This window comes from Zophobas morio, unplaced genomic scaffold, assembly GCF_036711695.1.
Source record: "Zophobas morio isolate AGI-343-1 ecotype UQ-CSIRO unplaced genomic scaffold, CSIRO_AGI_Zmor_V1 ptg000004l, whole genome shotgun sequence".
Classification (NCBI taxonomy): Eukaryota; Metazoa; Arthropoda; class Insecta; order Coleoptera; family Tenebrionidae; genus Zophobas; species Zophobas morio.
This window is the reverse complement of record NW_026972109.1, coordinates 6,171,867-6,189,066: the sequence shown is the minus strand read 5'-3', so window position 1 is coordinate 6,189,066 and position 17,200 is coordinate 6,171,867. Positions and strand designations below refer to the sequence as shown.

Sequence of the window (17,200 nt, the reverse complement as noted above, 5' to 3'; positions counted from 1 at the left end):
CTATCTCTAATTCCATGCAAGCATTTTTGCTCCTTCAGAACGAAAAATTCATCCTCCTCGCGCTCCAACTCCAAAAGTGAAAAGTAGAATTCGTGTAAATTAGACGATATCCGCAATTCCCTCCTGGCCACTAAGAAAACGCATGAAAAAAAGAAGCGTTCCCAGGACGGACGCGGCTGAAAGGCGTGGGCCTCGCCAGAGACAAAAGTTTAAGAAAAAGGGAGGAAGAGGGATGTAAATGACCTTAAAAGCGTGACAGCCAGGTTTGTAGGTGGGCAACCCGGGGGATCGCTGCAACTTCCCCTCGTTCGTTTGAGTTCTCATCGTTTTTCATGCCGGGTTTCATACTAACTTTTTCAATAGGAAAGTAATTAGTCGACGCTCGGGAGGATCATTTAAACATCGGCCAATCCATAAAACTGCCATTTTCGCGCGCCATTCGCGTCCGACTTAAATACCCTTCGAAAAGCCGCAATTTGCTTCGATTGGGGGGACGCGATATTTTCGCCCGGATGGAGCATACACAAGAAGACTTAACAAATTTTTCGAGAATGACACGCATTTTAGTCTAGTGGCTAGTTCATCTCATCTGGGACTTGCCTACGGCTCCCCCCACCACCTCTGGCGTTCTCGACCAGGATAATGATAGTCGATTCAGAGAACATAGAGAAGTGTCATAGTTTAAATTAAATGGCGGTTGATTTTTCAATTTCTCAGTTTTCAGTTTTTCTCTTCAATTTAATATTTCGATTTTTCAATTTTTGACTTTTATAAACCCTTTATTTGTCGATTTTTCAATTAATTGATTTTTCAGGTTTTTAGGTTTTTCAATTTTTCTATTGTTTCAGGTTTCGGTTTTTCAGCTTCACTTTTTTGATTTTTCGATTTCTCAATTTTTCAATTTTTTAATTTCTGAGTTTTTGGACATTGATTGATTTTTCAGTTTACTTATTATTTAATTTTTTGATCTTACGATTTTGCAGGTTTTTGATTTTTCAATTTTTCGATTTTTTTAAGGTTTCGATATTTCGACTTCACTTTTTTGATTTTTCGATTTCTCAATTTTTCGATTCTTTGGATTCTCAGTTTTTGGATATTTCAGTTTTGGGATTTTTCAGTTTTTCGATTTGTCGGTTTTTCTTTCATTTTTCAGTTTTGGGATTTTTCAATATTTCTGTTCTTCGAGTTTTCTATTTTTGACTTCTGGATTTTTCGATGTGTCGACTTTTTACTTTTTCGATTTTGAAATTTTAGATTTCTCAATTTTTTGGTATTTTAATTTTTCAATATTTAAAATTTTTGATTTTTCGATTCCTCGATTTTCCCTATTTCAATTTTTCAAATGTTTCGATTTCTTAAATCTTTCGATTTTTCGACTTCCCAGTTTTAGATTTTCTGTTTTTCAATTGTCGTTTTTTCAATTTTTCGATTTTTAAATTTTAGATTTTTTTTCAATATTTAAAATTTTAGATTTTTCGATTTCTCGATTTTTCATTTCAGTTCTTCGATATTTCTGTTTTTAATGTTTTCGAATTTTTCAAATGTTTTGATTTCTTAATCTATCGATTTTTCGCCTTTTTAGATTTTCTGTTTTTCAATTGTCGTTTTTTCAAATTTTCGATTTTTCAATTTTTCAAATTTGACATTTATAAACTGTCATATTTTCGATTTTACAATTAATCGATGTTTTCATTTTCCTATTTCTTGACTTTCGAGGGTTTCGATGTTCCTGTTCTTCAATTCTTTAATTTTTCGATTTTACATTTTTTAGTTTTTTTAAGGTTTTGGTTTTTCTACTTCACTTTTTGGATTTTTCGATTGCTCACTTTTTAGGTTGTCAGTTTTTGGATATTTCAGTTTTCGGATTTTTCGGGTTTTCCATTTTTTTGTTTCTCTTTCATTTTTCAATTTTTCGATATTTCGATTCTTCGACTTTTCCATTTTTGACTCCTGGATTTTTCGATGTGTCGATTATTTTACTTTTTCGATTTTTCAACTTTTCGATTTTTAAATTTTCAATTTTCTCCTTTTTAAAATTTTAGATTCTTTGATTTCCCGATTTTTCAGTTCAGTTCTTCGATATTTGAAATTTTCAAGTTTTCGAATTTTTCAAAGGTTTCGATTTCTTAATCTTTTGATTTTTCGATTTCCCCGTTTTGGATTTTCTGTTTTTCAATTGTCATTTTGTCAAATTTTCGATTTTTTAATTTTTCAAATTTGACTATTATAAACTCTCAATTTTTCGATTTTTCAATTAATCGATGTTTTGATTTTCCCATTTCTTGACCTTCGAGTGTTTCGATTTTCCTGTTATTCAATTCTTTAATTTTTTGATTTTTCAGTTTTTTGATTTTTCAATTTTTCGATTTTTTAAGGTTTCTATTTTTCGACTTCACGGTTTCTAGATCTTTTGATTTTTCTATTTTTCAGTTTTAGGATTTTAAATATTTTATTTCTTCAGCTTTTCTATTTTTGACTTCTGGATTTTTCGATGTGTCTACCTTTTTACTTTTTCGATTTTTCAATTTTTGGATTTTTAAATTTTTGATTTTTGAATCTTTTGATATTTTAATTTTTCAATATTTCTTACTATTTCGATTTTTCGACTTCCCGGTTTTAGATGTTCTGTTTTTCGATTTGTTAATTTTTTATTACCGATTTATCGAGATTTGATTGTTCAGGTTTTCAATTTATCAGTTTTTCAATTTTTATTTGGGTCTATTTCGGTTTCTCAATCTTTCCAGTTTTCCATTTTTTCGTTTTTTGATTTTTCCGCTTTTCCAATTTTTCAACTTTTAACTTTTTGTTTGTCGATTTCTCTATCTTTCGATTTTTCGACATCATCACTTTTCGATTTCTTGTTCTTTTGATCTTTCAATCTCTCAATTTGTCATTTTTTCGAATTTTTAAGTTTTTTGATTTGTCGATTTATCGGGATTTGGATTTTTCGATATTTTGATTGTCAATTTCTCAATTTATGAATTGTTTAGTTTTTAACTTTTCGATTTTTCGATTTTGGCCTATTTCGGTTTCTCAGTTGTTCGACTTTTCGACTCCACGATTTCTTGATCTTTTGATTTTTCGATTTCTCGGTTTTTCGATTTTCCAGTTGTTTGATGTTTCGATTTTTCGGTTATCCGATTTTTTAAATTTTGGAGTTTCGATTTCTCGATTTTTCGTTATTCGCTTTTTAAATTTTAGATTTTTGAATTTTACTTTTTTTCGATTTTCTGATGTTTCATTTTTCGATTTTCAGTTCTTCGATATTTCGATTTTTCAGTGTTTCGGTTTTACGATTTTTTAAGGTTTCGATTTTTCGAATTTTCAATTATTTTTCTTTTTCTTTTTTTTCTCACCATTAATATCATACAAAAATTGTCACCAAAAACAGTTAAAAATTCATACAAAATGGAACACAGTGTTTCCAAAACATTTTCCCGAAAAAAAGAGTTTTTCGATATCTCAGTTTTGGGGTTTTTCAATATTTCGATTTTTCGACTTTTCCATTTTTGACTCCTGGATTTTTCGATGTGTCGATTATGTTACTTTTTCGGTTTTCCAATTTTTCGATTTTTAAATTTTAGATTTTTTTATTTTTAAAATTTAAAATTTTTCAATTTCCCGATTTTTCAGTTCAGTTCTTCGATATTTGAATTTTTCAAGTTTTCGAATTTTTCAAATGTTTCGATTTCTTAATCTTTTGATTTTTCGACTTCCCCGTTTTGGATTTTCTGTTTTTCAATTGTCATTTTGTAAAATTTTCGATTTTTTAATTTTTCAAATTTGACTTTTATAAACTCTCAATTTTTCGATTTTTCAATGAATCGATGTTTTGATTTTCGCATTTCTTGACCTACGAGTGTTTCGATTATCCTGTACTTCAATTCTTTAATTTTTTGATTTTTCAGTTTTTTGATTTTTCAATTTTTCGATTTTTTAAGGTTTCTATTTTTCGACTTCACGATTTCTTGATCTTTTGATTTTTCGGTTTCTCGCTTTTTCGATTTTCCAGTTTTTCGATGTTTCGATTTTTCAGTTATCCGATTTTTTAAATTTGGGAGTTTCGATTTCTCGATTTTTCGTTATTCGCCTTTTAAATTTTAGATTTTTGAATTTCACTTTTTTTCGATTTTCTGATGTTTCATTTTTCGATTTTCAGTTCTTCGATATTTCGATTTCTCAATGTTTCGGTTTTACGATTTTTTAAGGTTTCGATTTTTCTATTATTAGATTTCTCGATTTTTAGAATTTTCCATTAGTTTTCTTTTTATTTTTCTGTTTTTTTTCTCACTGTTAATATCATACAAAAATTGTCACCAAAAACATTTAAAAATCCATACAAAATAGAACACAGTGTTTCCAAAACATTTTCCCGAAAAAAATCCAGTGGGTTACTAGGATTTCAACAATATTCTTAGTTTAAGACGTGTTGCTAGTATAAAACACAAATAAAGAATTAATTCTTAGTTAAACAAAATATGTAAAATCATCTAAATATGTACCAAAAATATTCACTTAGTCGTTATAAAAACCGACCAAACAATTATTTCCCGCAGAAATTATAGTCCAAACCAACCAAATTGCTTCTGAACGCTTAGAGTCGACAATGGCCTGAGCACTCTCTGGTCTGTAGATCAAACAAGTTCTCAGGCGACGAGTTGTAATGAAACAAGTGTTTTTATTGGCATCGACTATTTAAATTTGGCGCTTGTCTTTGGCGGTTGAGGACTCCAATGTCTATAAGGGTGGTTTTGCAAAATCAGCCTGTATGTCGCATCTATATTAATCTATGGTCGACTGTCGAATAGAGAACTGACGACTGAATATATAAAATTGTAAGTATATTAGCGAAAATCCTCGTTTGGACGAAATGGAGCTTTAAATTTCAATTTTTGGTGCTAGCTCGCAGAATTTATCTATCTATGAATCATGCTAATAGCAGCATTCACGTGAAAATCCGCTACAAAACTACAAAAAAGGGCTAGGTGAGTGCTCCATCACGTGGTAGCTAATTGCCGTTTCATATCCATCCCGTATTTACATAAAAGAGGTGGATTTTGATTAATCCACAAGTAATGCAATGCACAGTCGTTACATCCATACACCCCACGTTTAAAAATACAAAAGCCAGACAGTATTTTACATAAACTGCATTAATAAGCTTTCCTTTTTACACAGCGATTCACATAATTCAGCAAAACCGGACGTTTTTATCGCCGATGCAAATTAGGAATAGAATTAAAAACGATCGGTCTGGGACATAAATAATAAATCTGGGAAATAATAGCGGCTTTTAATTAGACGAGTGTCGGGGTTTTTACATGTTACATTTGTGTAAGCGCGGGTAATATTTAACTATTTATATTTAGCGCGAGTGCTAAATGAACTTCCGGACAAACGTAATATTAATAATGTTCAAGTTTTCGAGTAAACATGCTGTTTTCAAGTTTAATAAGTTTTCTACGAGCGCGGCGCAGTGGTTAGTTTGAAGAATCAATTTTGTTTGGGATATTTGAAAGCTGGATAAAACAACCGCAATATTTGTGGAGGGCCTGGCATAGATTTATGGAGGGAATAAAGTTCCCGACGATAGATAAACTGTGAAAGTATGTTTCGGAAAAGGTTTTCAAAATTTCGATAGTCGGGTGGGTGGGGATAGTACTTGCTAAGATAAGGCTTGATATATTATGAATTTGGATAGATGCTTTGTACTTAATACTAATAATAAATGTATTGTAGTCTCAAATTTTCTGGAAAATCGAGTGAATCGTATTGAATAATGATTTATAATCAATTTAATCACGTCTGTCGTATGTAATAGCAGAGGTGCGACTGAAGACTGAACTGAAAATCATTTATGGTACTCGTAATTTAAGACAAATAGCGATAACGTCTATCAACCTGTAGACGTGAGAGTGAAACAGAGAAACTAAACTAAAAGATGTTTCCTACGAATTGCAATAACAGGATCACAATGCCGACGGTCCAGACTTTTTTATTGCTCTGACGCTTATTAAATAAAACACTACATTTTATTTTGATTTTCGATGTCGTAATTCACATTTGGTTAATTATAGCTTCTTTAAATCTAAGGGAAGTTCAGCATCCCCTTATGTTTATGAAATATTGAAAAAATATGAAAGTACCAAACTGCCCCATGGACCCCATTAGTGTACGTCCTTAGCTTATGTTCGATAAGAAAAACAACTTGAAAGTATTTATTTTATACATCGGAAGAATATCACGTAGAAATTAGTTTGATTTGAATGAGTTTGTCCACTCAAAACAGAGGATCAAAACTATTAAGTAATAAGCTACAATCAACCAAAATGTTCTGAATATCATTATTATAATTCTTACTAAATAAAGACGTTCGTATTTTCACCTTTTTGGTGAAAATGGGGCGACTCGTTCTTAATTTGATCAATAAAAAATACGAATGCAATTATAAATCACAAGTAAAAACTCATGATATTTTGCACATTTTCGGTAGAATTGAGCCGGCAAAATGTTGAGATAACGTCTTTAATTTTTAGAGGGAATTAAAAGATTTATTTTGATTAACAATTTACCTTGAATTTAAAACGTCTGCAAAGATTCCAAAATTCCCGAGGTTTCAAATAACCTAAAAATTCCAGAGATTCCAAAAATTCTAGAGATTACGGTTATTATAGCTATTCAAGAGATTTTAGTAAGTTTAGACATTCTAGAGAATTTAGATATTCTAGAAGTTGTACAAGTTTTTGAATCTAGCTGTCCAGCGATTGTAGAGATTCAAAAGATGCTAGAGATTCGAAAAGGAGAATCTAAAAATTGTAAAGATTATAAAGATTATAAAGCTTCCAAAGACTCTAAAGAATTCTAAGTTTTTTAGTGATACTAAGGTTTCTAAAGATTCTACGGTTTCTAAAAATTCTAAATTGCTTTCATTATTAAGTATTTGTTTTTGGTAATCTCAAATATTCCAAAAATTTTAAAAGCTTCAGAAAAATCAAAGGGTCAGTAAATTTCAGAAATTTTAAAGAATCCAAAAAATTGCGGGATTCCAGAAATTCTAAAGATTTCAAAATTCTACAAATTCTTCAGCGATTCTTGCAATTGGTTGTAAAGTTTTCAAAGATCCCAAAGGTTTTCAAGATTCTAAAGATTTCATAGGCACGTAGTTATTAGAAATTCCAGCGATTCTAGAGATTCAAAAGCTGCTAGAAATTCTGAAGGAAAATTCTATATTCTAAAGGTTCCAAAGCTTCTAAAAATTCTAAAGGATTCTAAGGTTTGTAATCATACTAAGTTTTCTAAGGATTATAAATTTCAGAGAATGCAGAGGATCCAAAAATGCTCGGGATTTCAGAATTGTTAAATATTCCAAAGATTTACAAAATTCCACAAATGTTTGGAATCTCTGAATTTACTGAAAATCCAAAAATGTCAGGAACTCTTGAAATTGGTTATAAAGACTTCAAAATTTCCGAGGTTTCAAATAATATAAAGGTTCCAAAGATTCTGTAGAATCTAGATTTTCGGGGTTTTTGCAGAGATTCCAAAAATTCTAAACATTACGGTTATTGTAGCGATCCAAGAAATTTTTGTAATTTTAGAGATTCTAGAGAATTTAGACATTCTAGAAGTTGAAAGGAAATTCTAAAGATTCTTGAAGTTCTGGAGATTCTAAATATTCTCAAACTTGTAAAGATGCTAAAGATTTCAAGGCTTTAAAAAGTCTCTAAAGGATTCTAAGGTTTTCAGTGATACTAAGGTTTCTAAAAATTCTAAATTGCTTTCATTATTTTCGTCAATATTGGATGGAAACAAACAAAAATTTCTAAAAATTCTAAAGATTCCAGACCTTCATAATGAAAGAAAATTTAAAGTGATTTCTACAGCTTCAAAGAATTTTTTCCCAGTAACTACACATATTCCAAAAATTTTGAAGGTCCCAGAAAAATCAAAGGATCAGTAAATTTCAGAAATTATAAAGAATTCAAAAAATCACCGGGTGGCAGTAATTCCAAAGATTTCAAAATTTTACAAATTGTTGGAATTTCGGGATTTACTGAAATTCTAAAAATTTCAGCGATTCTTGCATTTGGTTGTAAAGTTTTCAAGGATCCTAAGGATTTTCAAGATTCTAAAAATTCCAGAGACTCGGAGTTATTATTAGAAAATCCAGCGATTCTAGAGACTCAAAAGCTGCTAGAGATTCTGAAGGAAGATTTTATAGATTCTAAAGATTTCAAAGCTTCTAAAAATTGTAAAGGATTCTAAGGATTATAAATTTCAGAGGATGCAAAGAATCCAAAAAAGCTCTTGATTTCAGAAATTCTAACTATTGTAAAGATTTCCAAAATTCCTCAAATTTTTGGGTATTTCTGGATTTACTGAAAATCCAAAGATGTCAGGAATTCTTGAAATTGGTTGTAAACATTTCAAAATTTCCGAGGTTTCAAATAATATAAAGTTTCCAGAGGTTCTATAGAATCTAGAGTGTCAGAGTTTCCAGAAATTGTAGACATTATGGGTTATTATAGCGATTCAAGTGATTTTAGTAATTCTAGAGGTTCTAGAGAATTTAGACATTCTAGAAGTTGTACCAATTTTTGAATCTAGCTGTTCCAGCGATTCTAGAGATTCAAAAGATGCTAGAGATTCGTAAAGGTGATCCTAAAGATTCTTGAATTTCTGGAGATCCTAAATATTCTAAAAATTGTAAAGATGCCAAAGATTTCAAGGTTTCCAAACACTCTTAGATTTCTAAAAATTCTAAATTGCTTTCAATATTTTCGTCCATATTGGATGGAAACAAACACAGATTCCACACCTTCACAATCAAGGAAAATTTAAAGTCATCTCTACAGGATGTTACATTTCAAAGGATTTTTTTCCAGTAATTCCAAATATTCCAAAAAATTTAAAGGTTCCATAAAAATCAAAGGATCAGTAAATTTCAGAAATATAAAGAATCCAAAAAATTGCGGAATTTCAGAATTTCTAAATACACACACAGTTGGATTTACTGAAATTCCAAAAATTTTATTAATTATTAGAGATTCCAGAGATTCTAGAGATTCAAAAGATGCTAGAGATTCTGAAGGAACATTTTAAAAGTTCCAAAGCTACTAAAAATTCTAAAGGATTCTAAGATTTTTAATGATACTACGTTTTCTAATGATTATAAATTTCAGAGAATGCAAAGAATCCAAAAAAGCTCGGGATTTCAGAAATTCTAAATATTCTAAAGATTTCCAAAATTCCACAAATTTTTGAACTCTCCGGATTTATTGAAAATCCAAAAATGTCAAGAATTCTTGAAACTGGTTGTAAAGATTTCAAAATTCCCGAGTTTCAAATAATATACATTTTCCAGAGATTATATACAGTCTAGAGTTTCAGAGTTTCAAGAGATTTTAGTAATTTTAGAGATTCTAGAGAATGTAGACATTCTAGAAGTTGTACAAGTTTTTGAATCTAGCTGTTCCAACGATTCTAGAGATTCAAAAGATGCTAGAGATTCGGAAAGGAATTAAAGATTCTTGAAATTCTGAAGATTTTAAAGATTCTAAACATTGTAAAGATGCCAAAGATTTTAAAGCTTACAAAAACTTTAAAGAAGTCTAAGGTTTTCAATGATACTAAGGTTTCTAAAAATTCTAAATTGCTTTCATTATTTTCGTCCATATTGGATGGAAATAAATAACAATTTCTAAAGATTTTAAAGATTCCAGACCTTCATAATCAAAGAAAATTTAAAGTCTTTTCTACAGGATGTTAGACTTCAACGAATTTTTTCCAATAATTACAAATATTCCAAAAATTTTAAAGGTCCCAGAAAAATTAAAGGATCAGTAAAGTTCAGAAATTATAAAGAATCCAAAAAATCGGGAGATTCTAGAAATTCCAAAGAATTCAAAATTCTACAAATTCTTGGCATTTCGGGATTTACTAGAATTCCAAAAATTTTAGCGATTTTTGCAACTGGTTGTAAAGTTTTCAAAGATCCCAAATGTTTTTAAGATTCTAAAGATTCCAGAGACTCGGAGTTATTAGAAATTCCCACGATTCTAGAGATTCAAAAGCTGCTAGAGATTCTGAAGGAGGACTCTATGGATTTTAAAGATTCCAAAGCTTCTAAAATTTCTAAAGGATTCTAAGAATTAGAAATTTCAGAAAATGCAAAGAATCCAAAAAAGCTCGGGATTTCAGAAATTCTAAGGGCCGGTTTATAAAAAAAGGAATTAAATATTTAATCCTCGATTAATTTAACACAGGATTAAAATGTGCCCGTGATTGGTTAAAACATGAACGTTTCCTAGCAACGAACCTCAATTAAAACTTTAATTTCGCTTTCTATAAACCGGTTCTAAATATTCTAAAGATTTCGAAAATTCCACAAATTTTTGGGATCTCTGGATTTACTGAAAATCCAAAAATGTCAGGAATTCTTGAAATTGGTTGTAAAAATTTCAAAATTTCCGAGGTTTCAAATAACATAAAGTTTCCAGAGGTTCTATAGAATCTAGAGTGTCAGAGCTTCCCGAAATTCTAGACATTACGGTTATTGTAGCGATTCAAGAGATTTTAGTAATTTTAGAGATTCTAGAGGTTTTAGACTTTCTAGAAGTTGTACAAGTTTTCGACTCTAGCTGTTCCAGCGATTCTACAGATTCAAAGGAAGCTAGAGATTCGGAAAAGAGATTCTAAAGATTCTTGAAATTCTGGAGATTCTAAATATTCTAAAAATTATAAAGCTACCAAAGATTTCAAGGCTTCCAAAGACTCTAAAAGATTTTAAGGTTGTCAGTGATTCTAAGGTTTCTAAAAATTCTAAATTGCTTTCAATATTTTCGTCCATATTGTATGGAAATAAACAAAAATTTCTAAAGATTTTAAAGAGTCCAGACCGTCATAATGAAAGAAAATTTAAAGTAATTTCCACAAGATGTTACATTTCAAAGGATTTTTTTTCCAAATATTTCAAAAATTTTAAAGGTCCCAGAAAAATCAAAGGATCAGTAAATTTCAGAAATTATAAAGAATCCAAAAAATTGGGGGATTCCACAAATTCTAAATACACACACAATTGGATTTACTGAAATTCCAGAAATTGTATTAATTATTATTAGAGATTCCAGCGATTCTAGAGAGTCAAAATACGCTAGAGATTCTGAAGGAAATTTCCAAAGATTCCGAAGCTTCTAAAAATTCTAAAGGATTATAAATTTCAGGGGATGCAAAGAATCCAAAAAAGCTCTAGATATCAGAAATTCTAAATGTTCCGACGATTTCCAAAATTCCACAAATTTTTGAAATTTTGGGATCTCATCAATCAAACAGAAACAAAGATTATTATGAGATTCAACAAAATTATTAATAATATACTCGTATTATTATTGAATTTCATACTGTTTGAGAGAATTAGATATTACAGGAAGTATTTAACGTCGATTTTTTAAATATTATTTTAGAATTAGTGTAATGTGGTGTGCAAATGTGGAATAATTTAAATACATCGGGATTACTGAAATTTTGTGCTTCCCTAGTAAAATTTGTCTAATCATCCCTACCCACAACTTGATGCCGCCAGTTTGAAATTTTGCGTAGAAAACACTATTTAAAAATTTCTTAAATAACAACTCCTGTACTTGTGGTTTATGAATCCGCCTTGATTATTTTGTCACACGATTTTTGTTTTTGTAATTTGGAAAATGACTGTAGAACTAATCAGTTAGTAGAATCTAGAGGCACTCCTGAATTATTCAGCATTTTTTTCAGATTTGTAGAAAACAGTAGTCAAAATCGCCTTCCGAAATTTTCATAAACAACTGACGTATTGCTTTTTAAAAATACGTGATGAAAATAAAAAAATATATGATTGTAAACTGTCTTTAAAAAACTGCCGTGTATTATACCTATAATAGTGAAAATTGTAGACAGGCTACATTTAAAATTTCATATAACAATAAGTGTGTTAATATTGGAGATATTACATTCTGAAAATGTCTTGAACAACCCACAAAGAGAAAAGTAGGTACTAGACAGCTTGATCAACAAGTACGATGAATTTTGGTCAAAATTGGTAGATCTGTCACTGCACCTCACTTCCTATTGTCAAAACTTATACTTGCTAAGATAACACTGATTTTGGCAAATGATTTACGGTGTAAAAAAATAAAGGGTGGATGGGCGGGGCTAGTGTTTGGTAAGATGAGGCGGATTTTGACAAATTATATATACCCATCCTTTTTCCGCTTTGATTTACTCATTTTATTAGCTCTGAGACGGAAGTTGGTATGCTATTGCTTGTTTATAAAAGAATCTGTAAGAAAAGTTAAACTTAGCCCCGCCCACCCACCCGTGTTTTCATTGTTTCTTCTGAAATAAGAAATGAAACTTATAGAAAATGGTATAACAAGAACTCTTAGCTTTTTTTTTCTTTTTTTGACAACATATGTTCTATTAGTTATTAGTTCCCATTCTCACTTTACAGAATTATTATTATAATATAATTAACCCCGAACACCCATCCCTCCTACATTTCAGTGATTCATTTTATGTAGTCTGAAAGGTGGATGTTATATTCAACAGAAATAAAATCGTTTGAATGAGAACAGGGCGGGTGGGCGGCGCTAGTACCTGCTAAGATAAGACACGTTTTTGGCAAATGACATACCGTCTAAGAAAATAAAGCGTGGGTGGGCGGCGCTAATATTTGTTAAGATAAGATTTGATATGGCAAACATACCTTCTGAGAAAATAAAGGGTGGGTGGGAGGCTCTAGTAGGTACTTGCTAAGATAAGATTGAACAATATTAAGACTAATCACTGGAATGAAGAAGGGGTGGGTGGGCGGGGCCACTGCTTAGTCATAAGACTAGAAAAATTGCTCGCCTCAATCATTAATTTTTTTGAACCACTTGTTTAAGCAAATCTAAAAAATATGAGTGCAGTGATAAATTTCAAGTAAAAACTCATCCATAGTACAGATTTACTCACCCTAGAAGCAATCGGTTCATGCAGAATTTAAATTTAATTATTTCTTCTATTATGCACAGCCAAGAAAAGTGAGTTAACTAGAAGTTTCGGGTTTTAAAACTCCAGCAATCTTAAATTATAAATTTCCGTACAGGTTTAAATTGTGATATTCATTTCTTGTTGACGCGTAGGGGTTTAAAATTGGCGTTTGTGGAAGTGACAATTACTGGTCGCGCCAATTGATCCTCCAAATATTAAATTAATATTATCCAGAAAACACAGTGCACTGTGTAAAAATCAGTCATCGCGCCTAAAGCCAGCTTTAATGGAATCAAAATACAAAATTAACTAGTGTGAAATATGCAAACATGTAATCGACGTTTTACATTGTATGGTGGTCGCACAACAACAGCAAAATTCCGAACTCCAACATATACACGTCAGTTGATGCGTCCATATTATTTCAACTGCTTTGTTTCAGTGTTTGGTCGGTTCGCTGCGGTTGGTCATTATGGATGAACGATGTTGTTAAAGTTTCGAATGAGCGTTTTTATGGAAAGCAGACACGTATATGCGCTCACAAAAAAAAGAGTGAGCGCCAAAGCAAACATGTCAGAAAAATTCAATACCAAACGTATAGAATTTGCTTTATTCTATATAACTGTATTTTTGTGTATTAGTGTTGTGTTATGGTGATTGTTGCTTTTTAGTCGTTGGTTTGCGAGATGTCGATCTGCAGCTTCCTTTTTCTCCTCTCGGCGCAGTGTTTATCAATGGAGTTTCCTCCTTGCATGCTAATCCGGCTGTCACTGTCACGCACACGTGATGGCGTGACAACCGGAGCTCTCATCAGCCGTCTAACAAAGACACACATTAGGATGAGAACGTGTGCATCATACATCTTCGGTCGTCAAGTATCACCCTAATCACGGAGTAATTAAATCAGGCACCGAGTGTCAAGCGTCTCCAGAAGCCCTCGCGAAATCATAAAATCCCGCTCTAAAATACTTAACATCGACGCATAAATTCCGGCGAATTAGCAAATAAACTCCTCATTTCATAAACAAGCTCTCTCTAAAAAATTACAAGAAGCGAAAACGTTATGAAAAGTGGCAGCGCAAATGAGGCGTAAAGTGCGAAACACGATAAATTATTTATTAACCCGAAGCGCGATAAAGATTAATAAACGCCAAATAAGGTCTGTTATAGAATCGAAACGACAAATCATATTACGAATTATCATAAATCTTGATCAGGCATCCTTTAAAATAGTGATAAATCTCCGCACCCTATAAGATTTGGCGTTTACTGTTTTAAATTTCGGCGATAAATCATACGAAACGCAAAAATAAACGCACTTGCAATTTATAATTTAGTCGATGATTAATCGCCGTATTTTTTACGTGGATGTACTCTCCGCCTCGCCGCTTAATTTTACGCATTAGCGAGATCCCGTGTCAAGACGCTTCGGACGAAAGCGCAACTAATTCATCTCACACTTCTTAGTACCGGACGCCTTCCGCCCCACTTAAATATTCACTACTCGCCCGTTATTTTAAATAACCCTTCATCGTTACGTAGCTCGTTTGCCGCCCCCGGATTTAATCGTCTGTCGACGGTGGCGCGCAATTTGTGTATTTAATTTTTCGAAAAGAAATTTTTGCGCTCATTAATCAAAAATCAAGTTATCACGCACTCTAAGAGCGATCGGAAACGTCAAATTTGCAGGTCTGGTGTGTTTCGCGAGCACTCGTGTGCGAAAAACGGGAGGTTTTTTTCTTCTTTAAAAGAACGTTAAAAAATAAACTATCCTACCAAAGTTAAAGAATCTAAGCTTAAATGTTACTTTTCAACTTGTTCTATGTTGAAAACATCAAGATTTTCTTGAAATAAATTAATTTTTGAAAAAGGACAGCACCATCTATTGGAAATTTTTTGACAGATGACAAGGTGACAGACTCTGTGCTTTCAATAGTGTCAGTGAACACCGATTAAAGGGCACGGTGTGATCAACGAAAGATGATTAATAAGACAAAATTTTGAGAACATTTTATTACAAAAGATAGTAACAGAAGTTTTAATGTTACAGGTAAGTATGAACGAACTACTAATTATTCGGTGTCTTTGTTCTTATTACTGTTGTAAATGTTTACATTAATTGTACATTGATTACAGGAGGAAATCGAAACACCAGAAGCCTTTAAAGTATTTTCGTTATTAAGAGCAGTGGAAACATGATAACTATTTGGTTTCGACGGCCCTGGTTCTGCAGAGAAAATGTAAGTATTTGGTTTTGACAATCCTGGTTCTGCACAGAAAATGTCTGCAATTTTCATTTTATTTTTTTCAGAATCCTGAATGTAACCTTCGGCAACTGACGAAGATTTCCATCCACCATGCCGTTTGATTGATAAAAAGTCACTTCCTTTATTTGTTAATAATGTAGCACTGCTTCTCCTGAAGCAGTGACCACTGTAATTTTGAGGATTTTGCAGCTTCAGATACCCAGCAATTAAAGATGGTACTCTGCCAATAGTGTTAATACCGACGGGGGAATTTATACATTTTCCATCACGGTATGTTAAAAATAATCTTTTGTTGTTACCTTTTACTAACAATCGTATTTTTAAGAACTGATCAATTACTTTGATCCAATCACCTTTTGATATGAAAAATTCCCGTTTAACGTAGGTTTTTGTTTCAGGAATACAAACCATAAGAATGTCATCTTTGAAAACAACATCATCAACTAACATCTTGCATAATTCTCCCCTGCGGCACGCGCCAGAGATGCCGATAACTAACACTGCCTGCAATATTAAGAATACATTTTCAATGTGTCAATATGAACTAATAAAATAAAAATTACCTTCATTAGTAAATAGTCTCTATTCGGTGCAGCGCTTAAAAATTTAAGAATGTGTTCTTCATTAAGTACTTGTGATTTTTTGGGATTATGATGTTCTGTTTTCCTTTTCAACATAGCTATTAATTTTGGATACTTAGAAATATCAATGTTATGTTTTAAATTAATGCAAGATTTTAACATGCTGTAAATACACCATAGTGACTTTTTATGAATACTGATTTCTTCGAAGTACGCTAGCAAGCAGTTTTCGGTGTAATTTTTGATATGTTTACGATCACACCATTTGACGAACTCGTGATAGCTATTTTCGTATCGCGCTCGGGATTTTGTCGGTAATAAATTACTGACCGCTATATTTGCAGTTTCTCTAACTTCTGGAGGGGTGCAACTACCATCCGAAGACATTTTGTACAAATTAGCTTCAATTAGCTTTGACAGTTCTGCTGCTCAGGTGACTAGATGTTGGTTATCGACGACTTGATTTACTTCACAAATGAAATGTAACAACAAATTTCTAGCAAATAAATTTCTAAATATTGTCATAACGGATTCGCGCAAAAAGTTTTGTACATGCTACGTGCGGGAACAGTTTTGCTTGACTCGTGTGAAATCCACCGCTCGTGCGCGGAGCGCACTCGCCTTGGAAACTACACACTCGTCTGCAAAACAACTGTTCCCGCACTTAACATGTAAATAACTATTTCACTTAATCAAGCGAAAGTTCTGAAGTTTGCCGAAAGCCGGCCTCCAGTCAACACTCTTAAGCAAGCGATAAAACTTCTTGAAATGCTTCAAAGGATTTAAGGGGACTTATAAATGTTCGCCACTTTATAACATTATTTCCATGCACACTCGCCGGCGCGCCTTCAGGCCTGCCAACTTAAACGTGTACTGTTTACCTACGCAATTACGACGAACTAATTAATAAATTACGAACCGGCCAGATTCGAGCTCCAATTACCACGCGGGCAGACAAACTTTCCCGAAAAATAAATATCCGCGTTTTGTTTTGACTGCTTTTTAATGAATTTTGCGGAAATGTAACGTAAATATCACGCACAGGGTATCAGGAGTTTGTAAAACAACAACGAGGTTTTTGTTGCCGGCTGTCCGATATAATCGTCACTCATTGAATTCTTCCTGATGGTCGGTTTATTACGACTTGCGGTTTATAAGAACGAGCGAAGCAATTAAGAGGAGATAAATATTCAGCAGCGTCCAGAGTTCCTTGGTCTGCCGAAACATTGGCAATATTTTAAATCCCCGATATTATGAAGTGAAAATTCATCACGAGCCGGCTTGAAAAATGCCCCGCACAAACAGCGCAGAATTTAGAAGACCTCATTTATTGTTTGCAGGTTT

General features: G+C 32.2%; 1 protein-coding gene and 1 long non-coding RNA gene across 2 annotated transcripts in view; one reads left to right on the top strand and one right to left on the bottom strand.

Moving 5' to 3' along the window:
* LOC135139176 (alpha-2 adrenergic receptor) overlaps positions 1–17,200 on the bottom strand; it is a 172,286-nt gene that overhangs the window by 116,830 nt on the left and 38,256 nt on the right. The window lies entirely within an intron of this gene.
* On the top strand, positions 14,700–15,851 carry LOC135134405 (uncharacterized). The gene is made up of 4 exons (XR_010281295.1): positions 14,700–15,058; positions 15,145–15,248; positions 15,320–15,545; positions 15,674–15,851. It is a non-coding gene; the product is annotated as an uncharacterized LOC135134405 (long non-coding RNA).